Source organism: Bos taurus, chromosome X (genome assembly GCF_002263795.3).
Source record: "Bos taurus isolate L1 Dominette 01449 registration number 42190680 breed Hereford chromosome X, ARS-UCD2.0, whole genome shotgun sequence".
Classification (NCBI taxonomy): domain Eukaryota; kingdom Metazoa; phylum Chordata; class Mammalia; order Artiodactyla; family Bovidae; genus Bos; species Bos taurus.
Window position 1 is genome coordinate 72,326,111 of NC_037357.1, and position 16,360 is coordinate 72,342,470.

Sequence of the window (16,360 nt, forward strand, 5' to 3'; positions counted from 1 at the left end):
AGTTGGTGATGGACAGGGAGGCCTGGCATGCTGCGGTTCATGGGGTCACAAATAGTCAGATATGACTGAGAGACTGAACTGAACTGAACTGAACTGAATAAAAACACACCTCAAACCTAGGGATACATACAGACTGAAAATGAAGGGCTGGAAAAATATATTTTCCAGAAATGGAGACCAAAAGTTAGCAGGAGTAGCAATACTCATATCATATAAAACAGACTTTTAAATAAAGGCCATGAAAAGAGACAAAGAAGGACACTACAACATGATCAAAGGATCAATCCAAGAATAAGATGTAACAATTATAAATATATATGTACCCAACTAGGAGCACCACAATATATAAGGCAAATGTTAAGAAGTATGAAAGGGGAAATTAACAGTAACAAAATAATAGTGGGAGACTTTAATACCCTACTCACTCCTATAGATAGATCAACAAAACAGGAAATTAACAAGGAAACACAAACTTTAAATGATACAACGGACCACTTATACCTAATTGATATCTATAGGACATTTCACCCTAAAACAATGAATTTCACCTTTTTCTCAAGTGCCCATGGAACCGTCTCCTGGATAGATCACATCCTGGGCCATAAATCTAGCCTTGGTAAATTCAAAGAAATTGAAATCATTCCAAGCAACTTTTCTGACCAAAATGTGGTATGATTAGATGTCAACTACAGGGAAAAAACTATAAAAAATACAAACATATGGAGGCTAAATTAAAAAAAAAAAAACTTCTAAATAACCAATAAATCAGAAGAAATCAAAAAAGATATTAAAATATGCATATAAACGAATGACAAAGAAGAAACAACAACCCCAAAACTATGGGATTCAGTGAAAGCAGTGCTATGGGGAAGGTTCATAGCAATACAAGCCTAACTCAAGAAACAGGAGAGAAATCAAATAAATAACCTAATCCTACATCTAAAGCAACTAGAAAAAGAAGAAATGAAGCACCCCAGTGTTAGCAGAAGGAAAGAAATATAAAAATTAGGGCAGAAATAAATGCAAAAGAAACAAAGGAGACCATAGCCAAATCAGCAAAGCTAAAAGCTGGTTTTTTTAGAAGACAAAAAAAAAAAAAATAGACAAACCATTAGCCAGATACATCAGGATACAAAGGGAGAAGAATCAAATCACAAAATTAGAAATGAAAATGGAGACATCACAAGAGACAACACACAAATACAAAGGATCATAAGAGACTACGATCAGCAACAATATGCCAATAAAGGGACAACTTGGAAGAAATGGATAAATTCTTAGAAAAATATAACTTTGCAAAGCTGAATGAGGAAGAAATAGAAAATCTTAACAGAACCATCACAAGCATGGAAATTGAAACTGTAATCAGAAATCTTCCAACAAAAGCCAAGGACAAGATGCTTCACAGCTGAATTCTACAAAAAATTTAGAGAAAAGCTAACACCTAACCTACTCAAACTTCCAGAAAATTGCAGAGGAAGGTAAACTTTCAAACTCATTCTATGAGGCCACCATCACCCTAATACCAAAACCAAAGATGCCACACAAAAAAGAAAATTACAGGCCAATATCACTGATGAACATAGATGCAAAAATCCTTAACAAAATTCTAACAAACAGAATCCAACAACATATTAAAAAGATCATACATCATGACCAAGTGGGCTTTATCCCAGAGATGCAAAGATTCTTCAGTATTCACAAATCAATCAATATGATACATCATATTAACATATTGGAAAAATAAAAACCATATCATTTTCCCAATAGATGCAGAGAAAGCTTTGGAAAAAATTCAACATCCATTTATGATTAAAAAAAAAAAAAACTCTTCAGAAAGCAGGCATAGAAGGAACATACCTCATCATAATAAAAGCCATACATGATAAATCCACAGCAAACATTATCCTCAATGGTGAAAAATTGAAAACATTTCCCCTAAAGTCAGGAACAAGACAAGGGAGCCCACTCTCACCACCACTATTCAACACAGTTTTGGAAGTTTTAGCCACAGCAATCAGAGAAGAAAAACAAAAGTAATACAGGTTGGAAAAGAATAAAACTCTCAGTTTGCAGATGACACGATCCTCTACATAGAAAACCCTAAAGACTCCACCAGAAAATCACTAGAGATAATCAATGAATATAGTAAATTTTCAGGATATAAAATCAACACACAGAAATCCCTTGCATTCCTATACACTAACAATGAGAAAACAGAAAGAGAAATTAAGGAAACAATTGCATTCACCATTGCAACAAAAATAATAAAATACTTAGGAATAAATGTACCTAAAGATACAAAAGACCTACATATAGAAAACTATAAAACACTGGTGAAAGAAATCAAAGAGGACCCAAATAGATGGAGAAATATACCATGCTCATGGATCAGAAGAATCAATTGAGTGAAAATGAGTATACTATCCAAAGCAATTATACTATTCATTGCAATCCATATCAAGGTACCAATGGTATTTTTCAGAGAATTAGAACTAATAATTTCACAATTTGTATGTAAATACAAAAAACCTGGAAGAGCCAAAGGAATCTTGAGATAAAAGAATGGAACTGGAGGAAACAACCTGCCTGACTTCAGGTTCTACTACAAAGCAACAGTCCTAAAGACAGTATGGTGCTGGTACAAAGACAGAAACATAGATCAGTGGAACAAAACAGAAAGCCCAGAGATAAATCCGTGCACCTATGGACACCTTACCTTTGACAAAGGAGGCAAGAATACACAATGGAGAAAAGACAATCTCTTTAACAAGTGGTTCTGGGAAAACTGGTCAACCACTTGTAAAAGAATGAAACTAGAACACTTTTTAACACCATACACAAATATTAACTCAAAATGGATTAAAGATCTAAATGTAAGATCAGAAACTATAAACCTCCTAGAGGAAAACATAGGCAAAACACTCTCTGATGTAAATCATAGCAGGATCCTCTATGACCCACCTCCCAGAGTAATGGAAACAACAGCAAAAATAAACATATGGGACCTAATTAAACTTAAAAGCTCTTGTACGACAAAGGAAACTATAAGCAAGGTGAAAACCTTCAGAATGGGAGAAAATAATAGCATATGAAGCAACTGACAAAGAATTAATCTCAAAAATATACAAGCAACTCCTGCAGCTCAATTCCAGAAAAAATAAGCGACCAATCAAAAAATGGGCTGAAGAACTAAACAGACATTTCTCCAAAGAAGACATACAAATGGCTAACAAACACATGAAAAGATGTTCAACATCACTCATTATCAGAGAAATGCAACTCAAAACCACAGTGAGATACCATCTCACGCCAGTCAGAACGGCTGCTATCAAAAAGTCTACAAGTAATAAATGCTGGAGAGGGTTCAGAGAAAAAGAATCCTCTTACATTGTTGCTGAGAATAAAAAATAGTACAGCCACTATGGAGAACAGTGTGGAGATTCCTTAAGAAACTGGAAACTGAACTGCCACATGACCCAGCAATCCCACTGCTGGGCATACACACCCAGGAAACCAGAATTGGAAAAGACACGTGTACCCCAATGTTCATCACAGCACTGTTTACAATAGCCAGAACATGGAAGCAACCTAGATGGTCATTGACAGACGAAAAAATAAAAAGCTGTGGTACATATATACAATGGAATATTATTCAGCTATTAAAAAGAATGCATTTGAATCAGTTTTAATGAGGTGGATGAAACTGGAGCTTATTATATTGTGTCAAGTAAGTCAGAAAGAAAAACACCAATACAGTATATTAATGCATATATATGGAATTTAGAAAGATGGTGATGATGACCCTAGATGTAAGACAGCAAAAGAGACAAAGATGTAAAGAACAGACTTTTGGACTCCATGGGAGAAGTCGAGGTTCGGAAGATTTGAGACAATGGCATTGAAACATGTATATTATCATATGTGAAATCGATCATGAGTCCAGGTTCATTGTATGAGACAGGTTACTCAGGGCTGGTGCACTGGGATGACCCTGAGGGATGGGATGGAGAGGGAGGTGGGAGGCAATGTCAGGATGGGGAACACATGTAAACCCATGGCTGATTCATGTGAATGTAGGACAAAAAAACCACCAGAATTTTGTAAAGGAATTTGCCTCCAATTAAAATAAATTTTAAAAATGCACAAAATATATTGGAAATTGTTTAAAGATCAAATACAAGGCCAAATATTATAAAAAATCTTAGTGGAAAACATAGACAGAACACCCTTATAGATAAATCATAGCAATATCTTTTTAAATTTACCTTTTATTTTTTATTTTTATTTTTTAATTTTATTTTATTTTTAAACTTTACATAATTGTATTAGTTTTGCCAAATATCAAAATGAATCCACCACAGGTATACATGTTCCCCATTCTGAACCCTCCTCCCTCCTCCCTCCCCATACCATCCCTCTGGGTCGTCCCAGTGCACTAGCCCCAAGCATCCAGTATCGTGCATTGAACCTGGACTGGCATCTCGTTTCACACATGATATTTTACATGTTTCAATGCCATTCTCCCAAATCTTCCCACCCTCTCCCTCTCCCACAGAGTCCATAAGACTGTTCTATACATCAGTGTCTCTTTTGCTGTCTAGTACACAGGGTTATTGTTACCATCTTTCTAAATTCCAAGAGTATGAAAATAAACACAATGATAAACCAATGGGACTTAATTAAACTTAAAAGCTTTTACAAAGCAAAGAAAACAATAAACAAAATGAAAAGATAACTGTTGTTGTGAAGGAGACTTTCTGAATTACAAAGGCCTCCACATTCCCACAGTGGAGTGTGATAAGCTGGGATACAGTGTTACATTCAGTCTTTATGTCTCTGTTGGTGCCTCTTGGCTGTGACAATTTCTCATACTTTCCTCATTTTTTTATGACCTTAACAATGTTGAGGAGTACTGCCCTGTTCTAAACACTGAGTCTTCTGCTTCAGTAGGCTAAAATGGAAAGGGATAGTAGGGGAGCCACTTCAGGTTCATAAAAAAAAATTCAGCTTAGAGGCATATTATATATCTTAATCCATTTTGGCCAATAATGAAGATAAAATAAAAAGAAGAGGAAGTCTTGGGGCATTACCCAGGAGATGGGCCTGAAGATCTAAAGTGGTAGAACCGAGTTTAATAGACTGAAAAAATAGAGAACTCCCGACTCCACAGAATATTAATTGGTTTAATATTTCCCAAAGGTCTGCATCTCAACAACTAAGATCTGGTTCCTCCCAAAGGCCAGCAAGCTCCAGTGCCAGATTATGCATGCCAAACAGCTAGCAAAATAGGAACTTGATCCTACCCATTAGCAGACAGGGTGAGTGTGTGTATGTTCAGTCACTTCAGTCATGTCCAACTCTGCGAGCCTGCTAGGCTCCTCTGACCATGGGATTCTCCAGGAAAGAATACTGGAGTGGGTTGCCATGTCATGGGATGGTCCTGACCCAGGGATTGAACCTGGGTGTCCTGCATTGTAGGCCAATTCTTTATTGCTGAGCCACCAGGGAAGCCCAGCAGACAGGCTGACCAAAGCAATAACAGACCCACAGACACCTCAAAACATACGACTAGATGTGGCACTGCCCTTCAGAGAGACAAGATCCAGCTCCACTCACCATCATACAAGTGCCAGCCTCCCAAATCATGAAGCCATCATAAGACACTGGTCCAACCCCACCAACTGGGAACAGACTCCACAAGTAAGAGGAACTATAATCTGGAAGCATGTGGAAAGGAGACCCAAAACACAGTAGATTAAAATGAAGGGACAGAGAAACATCCCACAGTGAAGGAATATGCTAAAACCCCACAAGACCAAATAAATGAAGAGGAAATAGACAATCTAGCTGAAAAATAATCAAGAGTAATGATAGTAAAGATGATCCAAGACCTCAGAAATATAGTGGAAGTACAGATAAACAGAACAGAGGCACAGACTGAGAAGAGACAAGAAAGTCTTAAAAAGGAACTAGAAGAGATAAAGAACAGACAATCATCAATGAACAATACAATAACTGAAATTTTAAAAAAATACACTACAGGAAACCAATAGCAGAATAACTAAGGATATAATAAGAGTGTATAAGTGAGCTGGAAGATACAATGGCGGAAATAATTGAAGCAGAACAGAATAAAGAAATAAGAAAAGAAATGAGGACAGGCTTAGTGACTTCTGGGACAACATTAAGCACAACATTCAAATTATGGGGGTCTCAGAAAAAGAAGAGAAAAGCTAGGGTATGAGAAAATATTTGAGGAGATTACAGTCAAAAACCTTACCCAACATGAGAGAGGAAATAGCCACCCAAGTCTCAGGAGCCCAAAGTGTCCCATACAGGATAAACCCAAAGGAAAACACCCCAAGACACATATTAATCAAAGTAACAAAAATTAAGCAAAAAAAAAAAAAAAAAATTAAAGGTGGCAAGGGTAAAGCACCATATAACATATATAGGTATCCCCAGAATTTAACAGCTGATCTTTCAGCAGAAACTCTTCAGGCCAGACGGGAGTGGTGGGATATATATACAGTAAAAAAAAAAAAAAAAAGATGAAAGGGAAAAAAACTACAACAAAGATTACTCTATCCAGCAAGGATTTCATTCAGATTCAACAGAGAAATCAAAAGCTTTACAGATAAGCAAAAGTTAGAAGAATTCAGAACCATCAAACCAGCTTTAAAACCAACAGTAAGGGAACTTCCTTAGACAGGAAACACAAGTAAAGAAAAGACCTACAAAAACAAACCCAAAACAAAAAAGTAAATGGTAACAGGATTATGCATAACAATAGTTACCTTAAATGTAAATGAATTAAATGTTCCAACCAAAAGACACAGACTGGCTGAATGGATAGAAAAACAAGAACTGTATACATGCTGTTTACAAGAGACCTACTTCAGACCTCGGGACACATAAAGACTGAAAGTGAGGGGCTGGAAAAAGATATTCCATGGAAATAAAAATCAAAAGAAAGCTGGAGTAGCAATACTCATATCAGATAAAATAGACTTTAAGATTAAAAACTTAAGGAAAGATAGTACATAATAATGAAGATATCAATCTAAGAAGAAGATATAACGATTATAAATATATGCATCAAACATGGGAACACAATACATAAGGCAAATGCTAACTGTATAAAAAGGGAAATGACAGTAACAAAATAATAGTGGAGGACTTAACACCTTACTCAAACCAAATGACAGATCATCCAAACATAAAATTAATAAGGAAACACACATCTTAAATAACAGCTTGTAACAGGAGAACCTAATTGATATCTACGGGACATTACAATCCCAAACAGTAGAATACATTTTTTCTCAAGCACACATGGAACATTTTCAAGGATAGCTCACTTCTTGGGTCACAAATCAAGCCTTGGTAAATTTAAGAAGCTGAAATTGTATCAAGCATTTTTTCTGACCATGACACTATAAGATTAGATATCAAGTACAGAAAATAATATAAAAACACACAGAGGCTAAACAGCATACGTCTAAATAATCAAGAGATCATAGAAGAAATCAACCAGGAAATAAAAAAAAAATCTAGAAAGAAACAAAAATGAAAAGATGGCAAGCCAAAGTCTATGGCATGCAGCAAAAATGGTGATAAGATGGAAATTTATAAAAATAAAAGTTTACCTCAAGAAATGAGAAAAAAACATCAAATAATAAAATGTAATCTTACAATTAAAGCAAAAAGAAGAAGAAAAAAATAATAAAACCCTGGAGTTATCAGAATGAAATAAATCATAAAGATCAGAGCCAAAATAAATGAAAAAATATGAAGGAAACAATAGGAAAGATCAATAAAATTAAAAACTGGTTCTTTGAAAGATAATATTTGACAAACCATTAGTCAGAGTCATCAAGAGAAAAAGGGAGAAAACTTAAGTCAATAAAGTTAGAAATAAAAAATGAAAAGTTAGAACAAATAACACAGAAATAGAAAGGATCATAAGAGACTACTTTGAGCAACTATATCCAATAAAATGGAAAACCTGGAAGAAATGAACAAATATTTAGAAAAGTGTAACCTTCCAAGACTGAACCAGGAAGAAATAGGAAGTATGAACAGAAAAATCACAAGCAATGAAATGAAAACTGTAACAAAAAATCTTCCTACAAACAAAACCCCAGGACTTGATGACTTCAGAGCTGAATTCTGTCAAACTTTTAGAGAAAGTTTATGCAGGTCAGGAAGCAACAGTTAGAACTGGACATGGAACAACAGACTGGTTCGAAATAGGAAAAAGAGTACATCAAGGCTGTATATTGTCACCCTGCTTATTTAACTTATATGCAGAGTACATCATGAGAAACGCTGGACTGGAAGAAGCACAAGCTGGAATCAAGATTGCCAGGAGAAATATCAATAACCTCAGATATGCACATGACACCACCCTTATGGCAGAAAGTGAAGAGGAACTCAAAAGCCTCTTGATGAAAGTGAAAGTGGAGAGTGAAAAAGTTGGCTTAAAGCTCAACATTCAGAAAACGAGGATCATGGCATCCGGTCTCATCACTTCATGGGAAATGGATGGGGAAACAGAGTAAACAGTGTCAGACTTTATTTTTGGGGGCTCCAAAATCACTGCAGATGGTGACTGCAGCCATGAAATTAAAAGATGCTTACTCCTTGGAAGGAAAGTTATGACCAACCTAGATAGCATATTCAAAAGCAGAGACATTACTTTTCCAACAAAGGTCTGTCTAGTCAAGGCTATAGTTTTTCCTGTGGTCATGTATGGATGTGAGAGTTGGACTGTGAAGAAGGCTGAGCACCGAAGAACTGATTCTTTTGAACTGTGGTGTTGCAGCAGACTCTTGAGAGCCCCTTGGACTGCAAGGAGATCCAACCAGTCCATTGTGAAGGAGATCAGCCGTGGGATTTCTTTGGAAGGAATGATGCTAAAGCTCAAACTCCAGGAATTTGGCCACCTCATGCGAAGAGTTGACTCATTGGAAAAGACTCTGATGCCAGGAGGGATTGTGGGCAGGAGGAGAAGGGGACGACAGAGGATGAAATGGCTGGATGGCATTACTGACTCGATGGACGTGAGTCTGAGTTAACTCTGGGAGTTGGTGATGGACAGGGAGGCCTGGCGTGCTGCGATTCATGGGTCTGCAAAGAGTCAGACACGACTGAGCAACTGAACTGAACTGAACTGAACACATATCCTGCTCAAACTCATTTAAAAAAATTGCAGAGGTGGGAGAGGGTGGGATGATTTGGGAGAATGTCATTGAAACATGTATAATATCATATAAGAAATGAATCGCCAGTCCAGGTTTGATGCAGGATACAGGATGCTTGGGGCTGGTGCACTGGGATGACCCAGAAGGATGGTATGGGGAGGGAGGTGGGAGGAGGGTTCAGGATGGGGAACACGTATACACCTGTGGCAGATTCATGTTGATGTATGGCAAAACCATTACAATATTGTAAAGTAATTAGCCTCCAGTTGCAATAAATAAATTAAAAAAAAAAATTCCTAGGCTTTCAAATGTGTATTCTCAACACTTGAACTTTAACGAACTCTTCTTCCTTTTCAAATAAGCTAAGAACAGCTGTGCACTCCAGCATGAGTCACCCAGGTCACAATTCCCTGTTGATTTTGTAATAAAATGCTGCTGATCCAAAATAAACAATTGCAGAGGGAGGAACACACACCAAGTAATTCAATAAGGCTGAAAGCTTATGGTGAATGATGTTGGACTCATGATCTCTGAAGATTTAGCTTCAGGATCAGAAACCAGGCTTGATCCCTCAAGAGCTTTTGTGTAGCAGAGTTTTATTAAAGTGAAAAGGGACAGAGAAAGCTTCATCAGAAGGGGGACAGAGAATGCCCCCCTCACTAGTCTAAGCAAGGAAGCTATATACTTTTTGAAATTGGTTATTACAATAAATCAAAAGAATGTCCCAAGGTTGTAAATATCTTACCAGACCCACTCCCATAATATACATTTTAAGATAACAGGATTAGTCAGAAGGTTCTCAAAAAGGAGAAAACTTGTCCTCAAGCAGGATACATTGTTGTTATATAATCCTTACTAAGACTAAGGAATGTAGAAAAAAAAAAGTTTTTCCTTTTCTCCTCCTTGAGAATTCCGGACACTTATCTCCTCCTTGAGAGCCCCAGACTCCTTTCTCCTCCTCATTGAGGAACCCGGACTTCTTATGAACCTGCCTATTGACTCTCTCAGCCCCTCCTTTTCTTTTAGGAGAATTATGTTGTCAACTGAAAGGGGCATTGTTTTCATTCCATAACTACTTCCTGCTCTGAGGGGCATTGTCTCTAAATTGTTGAGACAACATATTCTCCTAAACCTCATATTGAGGGTCTCTGATCCAGGGGGCCCAAGTAATAGTTGGAGGAGGCTGTGGCACTCGTAGGAGCCTGGGAAACCATTTGTAACTTAAAAGCTTTCAGATGGTTAGAAACAGATCCAGTTATACATTTACAGATGCAGGGATCAAACAGTAAAAACAGAACATTAGAATTATTATGATTAAGATAGTTTTCCACCATGTGGAGCTAGTTAATGTTTCTCAAAGTGAGGTGACTGAGGCTTCAGGAGAATCCATAGCTTGAATAATCTTGTTCATGTGTTTAGTAAACTGAGTAACATTAATATTCATATCTGGTATATATGTACATCATTGGGTATGAATAATAGCACAAGTTTATCCTTGTGCAGCCAATAGAATATCTCAGGCCAATCTGTTTTGTAAAACCAGCTTTCTAATTTGTATTTGTTCTGTGTCTTGTTAAGCCTGTTGAGTAAAGTTAGAGCATGAACTCATAGCATAACACCTGTAGTTCTCAGAGAGTGAACAAATATTGCAGCCAGATAATCATACCAGTGAAATACAGACTTTGCCCAATTAGTTTTAAGGTATGGCAGATTAGCAGGCTTCTCTGGAAACTCTGAAAATATGAAGCCATGAGTAAAAGCTAGGCCTAGGGTTCATCTCCCTATACAGCCAGGGGGAAGCCACACCCATAGATAAGAGCCACATATCCAGTAGGTCCCGTTTGGAGCAAACCAGCATGACTGAGGGGTCCAGTCCCAATCAGTGTCTGGCCAGGCAAAAGGATGACCTGAACTGGGATTGAAAAATACAGGAATGATTACATTGCATATTTCTTGAGGCCAAAAAGTCCCAATTGTTTCCAGTCATTATAATTAAGTTGTCAGCCAACTTCCACGGATGGCTCTGTTAGTTCCCAGCATATGGGAGCGTTAGATTGTAGGTGTCCCTTTTCAGGAGTTAGCTATATGGCCTCATCCCATATTTGATAAGCATCAGGTAGAAAATCACCAGATCTAGACCCATTCACTTTCTTATGTACAGCAAAATAGTCATTAAACCAAGTTAAAACATAATCAGAATTAAAAGTTACATTATGTGCATAGTTACATCAGTCCATCTTAAGATTGCTAGATGTCATTGGATCAAGAAGAGGCATCACATATGATTGCTGTTGGGGAACGTATGCATAGAGTTGAAGAAAGTCCTTTCCTTGAAGTGGAGAAACCCACCATGGGAATCCTTCAGTAGATGAGGAGGATTGGTCCACAGACCCAGAAATTAGACAGATTATGGAGGCTGGGTCAGGGCTCACCTCCCAGAGTTCTCATAATGTCTGTTGAAAAGCTGAAAGCTCACATAATTAATTCTAAGGCTTTAGGATCTATGACAATATCTGTGTGCAAAAACAGTCTGTCATAGAGACAGTCCCTTCTTTTTTAGGGGCAGTTCAAGACATCATTAAAGCTATGGGTATAACTTTAAACCAACTTTCTTGTGTTTCTCTCTATGCACATGTCTCTTAATAATGTCATTAGCATTTTCTACCTTTCCTGAAGATTGGGGTCTCCAGGAACAGTGGAAGTGATATTCTATTTCTAGAGCTGTTGACACCCCTTGAGTTACAGCAGCTTTAAAGGCATAGCCACTGTTGCTCTGGAGGCTCTGTGGCAGCACAAATCCGGGAATAATTTCATGGATTAAAATTTTTATAACTTCCTTAGCCTGTTTATTACAGCAGGGATAGGCCTCAATCCATCCAGTAAAAGTGTCCACCCAGACCTGTAAGCAAGAAAATCCATTTGTTTTTGGCATATGAGTAAAAGGAACCACAGCCTCATTTATTATTCATAAATCTTGAACTAGTCTCTATTTATCATTTTATTTTTTCATACCCAAAATAGGAGTGGTGTATGGACTATTACAGGAAGTTAATAGCCTCTGTTCCTTTAAATTTTCAATGATGAGTTTTAACCCTTAGCCTCAGGCTTTAGTGGGTACTGCTTTTGATGTGGAACTATGTGGGAGTCTTTGAGCTTGATAATGACAGCAACAGCATTTTGTACTCGAGCCACAGTTTTTCCATCAGCCCATATTTAGGATTTACATTTTGTTCAATTAATGGGAGAGAAAGAGTAGGCTCCATATTCATGAAAACAGAGGCCACACCCAGCTTGGACCTTGCTCAGTATATCCCTCCCTGAAAGGGGTGAGGGAGACTCTGGCACAAATAGAAACTCATGAGAAAACAGCACAAGAGTCCTTGTTGCAGCTTAAAGGACAACTGAAACAATAACATTTGGCTCATCCAGACAGCCCCATTAAGGTAGTCGATCAGGAGGAAAGCAGACCAGGGGCTTCAGTGAGCACAGAGAAAGTTGCACCAGTGTCCAAAATAAAATCAACTGATTGGCCCCCACAGTTATTAATACTTGAGGTTCCTCAGGTGTAATTAGGATGGGAGCTTGTGTGGGGACCCCTGGGCATCTTCAGTCCCAATTGCCTTGAGAGTCCAACCGCTGGGCCTATGTCTTGGAGGGCAGTCTCTCCTCAGGTATGGTTCTTTACAGACCAGACATGGAGCAGGGTTGGCTTAGATGTCCCTCCTTTCCACAGTAATAAAAAGTCCATCCCTTATCACCTGGGTCCCTCTGGGCATTTTTCCTCAGGCTGTTTCAGAGTATATCACTGAAGCCGTGCTGGGGCTTCAGTCTTTGCCTGGTTCTTTTTTGCCTTTTATTTTCCTCCTCATATTCTCTATCATAATATACTGTCTGAGCCAGCTGCAACAGTTTTTCTAAAGACTGATTCAGTCCAAACACCTGTTTTAGTAGCTTACAGTAGATAGCTGGAGACAACTGAGTGATAAATCTATCTTTGAAGATTATTTCTCCTTCTGAATTTTCCGAATCAATGACAGTAAACTTGTGGAGAGCCTCCAGTCTATCTAGGAGTTTACTAGGAGTTTATCCCTGTTCTATGTCAGCCAACTTAGCATAATTTTAAAGTCTTAGTGTGCACTCGCTTGAGTCCTTTAAGAATACATCTGACAAAGTGGCTCTGTTATGAAAACTGCTTTACTCCCAGTAGGAAGGAGGGTATTTCATGTTCCCTCTTTCCCCTTGTCTCACATTCAAGCCTTTCATCTCCAAAAGTAGTAACTTTCCCCAGAACTCAAGCTCTCGAGTCAGGAGTCAGCAGCACCTGTCCCAAGACACACTTTACATATCTCCAAGTAAGGTCAGGTCATAAAGTCAGTCTTGTAGAGGCTTCTATGTACTTTTTGGATCCTCTAAATAGTCTCGACCACAATTGGGACTGCTTGAATTTCTACTGAGACTGAGGCAACCTCTTCTGGAAGGGTGCCCTGATTCTTAGCCTGTTCAGTTGGGAACCCTGGATACTGGGGCCAAGTAAGAGGACAGGAGTCAGCTGTAGGTTTCACACCCAAATCTGCACCCTTAAGACACAAGTCTGGCATGTCTCACAGAGAGATAAAGAGCAACATATATGGCACTTATAACTTTTTGTTTTCTACAGAATTGGTATAATTGTAAAACAGTATTATAATTAAGAGACCCTTCAACTTGCCAGTGTTCCTCGTCTTCCAAAGGATAGTGTGGCCATTAAGTATCACAGAAGAAGATCATGTGTGCCGTTTTTTAAAATTTGGGGATCAAACCTGTCCTAGTTTTATTTTATTTTATTTTTTTGGAATACATTTTAAAGGAGTGGTTCTGGAACTATTAGCTCCCATCTGTAAGAGGGAAAAAAGCAACATCTACAGCTGTGGTTTTCTTTCCACAGGAGGCATCCCTCCCTGCTCTAGATGGGGGCATATACAGACTTTCCACCTAAGCTTTCCTTTCCTGGTTGGACTTAGTCTGTCCCTTACTGACACAAGTGCCTTACTTGTCCCTCCCAGTTCTATCACTGAGGTGGGGTGGAGATGCATCAGAGGTAGACCTAATGGTATCCCAGATTGATTTTCAGTTCCTTACCACCAAGACTTTGATTTGCCCTTTTCCTCTGATGCCACCCGGGGTGGAGCAGAGTAGCTCTCTGGAATGTTTCCCAAGCTAGGACTACTATGGGAAGCATCCATGTTCTGTATGCCTACACACATTCCTGAGTACAGTCCTGATCACAGTAGAAGCAGTGAGTCATAAAGGGATAAAAAACAACCAAGACGTCCCTTCTGAGTGTCACCACACCAGTATATGTGATAGTAAAAGAGATTGGCCAGTGAGCAAAAAGTGATTTTTGCCCTCAAGATACTAGGGCCAATATTTCCAGTTCATGTCCACAGCTTCCACAAAAGAAATATCTAAGGAGTTGAGACAGAAGCCATTCAAGAGCTTTCTCTGGTCTGCCGAGAGCTAGCACTACCAAAGGAAGAAGCCCACTACACTTCCAATCTGAGCAGATCCTGCAATGCCCGATCTGTGTCCTTAAAAACCTAATGGTCAACAGTAATGCTTGTATCCACACAGATCAGAAGCACAGCCATGACAAAAATTCACATTCAGGTTGGGGGCCCTTGAGGCAGACAGCCAAGAGAGTGACCTCTAGCTTAAGAGACGTTCCTGAAGCTAGAGCTCCGCTTCACTCCCAAACATGCTCTTGCAACTTTCAGCTCCTAGCAAGGCTAGGTGCCTCCATACAGGGGGTCTAAGTAAAAGTACACATTAATGGCATGGATCACCAGTCCCTAGGGAGTCTATGAACCAACAGAGTAGGTTAGTAGTTCTAATTCCCCCCACAGTTATGAAATGGTCAAAGAGACCAGTAAAAGGAGACTGAGAAAAGAAAGTTCAGTCCACATGCTTTGCGCATTTCTGGCTTCTCCCTTCACAGGGATATTGGGTGTCTCTTAGCGTTGGCAGGTCGGTATAAAGCCCCTGACAAGGATCCCCTTTCTGGGACTGCCTTCAGTCATCACAAAGCACCATGAAACCAGAGAGCAGGGCTCATTTCTTGCTTTGAGCATGGCATGTCATTCATTCACACAAACACACTATAGAGTTAGTAAAGCAAAGCAGAAAAAGTGTATACTGAGAAAGCAGAGAGGCTAGAGCTCTGAGTGTTCTTACCTTGTGCTGAAGATCCTCGATGAGCCTCCAAGATGATAGCTTATGGTGAACGATATTGGATTTGTGATCTCCAAAGAAGAAGATTTAGCTTTGGAACCAGGGGCCAGGCTTGATCGGTCAAGAGCTTTTGTATACCAGAGTTTTATTAAAGTGAAAGGGGACAGAGAAAGCTTCTGACATAGACATCAGAAGGGGGACGGAGAGTGCCCCCCTCGCTAGTTTTAGCAAGGGAGTGATATACTTTTTTTAACTGGTTATTACAATAAATCAAAAGAATGTCTCAAAGTTGTAAAGATCTTACTAGACCCACTGCCATAATATACATTTTAAGATAACAGGGTTAATCAGAAGGTTCTCAAGGAGAAACTTGTCCTCACCAGGATACATTGTTGTTAAATAATCTTTACTAAGACTAAGGAATGTAGGAAAAAAAAAAAAAAAAAACTTTGTCCTTTCCTCCTCCTTGAGAATTCCAGACATTTATTTCCTCTTCAAGAGCCCCAGACCCCTTTCTCCTCATCCATAGGGACCCCGGACTTCTTATCAACGTGCCTAGGAATTGACTCTCTCAAGGCCACCATCACCCTGGTATCAAAACCAGACAAATATATCACATTGGGGGCGGTCCTAAGATGGCAGAGGAATAGGACGGGGAGACCACTTTCTCCCCCACAAATTCATTGAAAGAACATTTGAACACTGAGAAAATTCCACAAAACAACTTCTGAATTCTGGCAGAGGGCACCAGGCACCCAAAAAGGCAGCCCATTGTCTTCGAAATGAGGTAGGACAAACTATAAAAGATAAAAAGAGAAACAAAAGTGTTAGGGATGGAGACCCATCCCAGGAGGGAGTTGTAAAAGAAAAGAAGTTTCCAAACACCAGGAAACCCTTTCACTGGCGGGTCTGTGGGGAGCTTTGGAATCTCAGAGGGCAACATA

At 38.9% G+C, this 16,360-nt stretch overlaps 1 protein-coding gene across 1 annotated transcript in view; it reads right to left on the minus strand.

Annotated features, from left to right (window-relative positions):
* TENT5D (terminal nucleotidyltransferase 5D) overlaps positions 1-15,616 on the minus strand; it is a 286,385-nt gene extending 270,769 nt beyond the window's left edge. Inside the window, exon 1 of the mRNA XM_059883245.1 lies at positions 15,420-15,616. The gene's annotated coding sequence lies outside the window, so the exon portion shown is untranslated. The remainder of the gene's footprint in view (positions 1-15,419) is intronic.
* Between the last annotated feature and the right edge of the window lie 744 nt (positions 15,617-16,360).